Consider the following 757-nt stretch of genomic DNA (forward strand, 5'->3'; position numbering starts at 1 on the left):
AGACATCATACTTATGATCATATCATGTCACACACCGTGGAGGCTCACACGAAAGGTTAAGAGTCATAAAACCAAACCCATCCTCCACACTCACTAGAAAAGAGTAAACAAAGAAATTTCCATGGAAAAATTCGGTGTCCTCAATGACAAGGTGGTTTGTTAACTTTCCACTTCCCAAAGCTACTATGCTAAACCAAATGGAAAGGTGTATTCTTACCTCCCCACTTCTGCAAGCCACAAGGCTAACTAGCTGCACACGAGAACTCAAACCTCAACAACCACACATACCGATGACGAACATAAGCAAATAGGATATCACGTGCAACAGAATTAGGGAGTCTGTCTGAATGTCGTGCACCCCCAAGTTTACAACATTTACTACCCTGCCTTTTTTGTGCTTCGCAACAAGGCTCTTCTTCATCACCATGTAAGTGTGTTCAAGATTTGGAGTAGTGATAATGATAAAAAAGTCTCTTTAAGATTCTGAAAACATCATTGTTCACAAACACTTGCACTGAGTTCCTAAACATTAACTAGTGTCATCAAATTGATTGTTGGCGATCAAGAAGCAACCAGAATCTGCTAAAGCTAAGCTTTTTTAGATGGTATTGAACATGCCCAATGCTGGCAATAAAGAGTGCAAATGAAAGACGTGAATTTGAATATCTGTACACTAGTGCGGTTTTCACAAATGCCAGAAGACTTGAAAGCAAAGAGACAACAACTTGGTCACTTATAATAACTGTTTCATCAAAGG

Source organism: Adiantum capillus-veneris, chromosome 22 (genome assembly GCF_014529385.1).
Source record: "Adiantum capillus-veneris isolate H3 chromosome 22, ASM1452938v2, whole genome shotgun sequence".
NCBI classification, from domain to species: Eukaryota; Viridiplantae; Streptophyta; class Polypodiopsida; order Polypodiales; family Pteridaceae; genus Adiantum; species Adiantum capillus-veneris.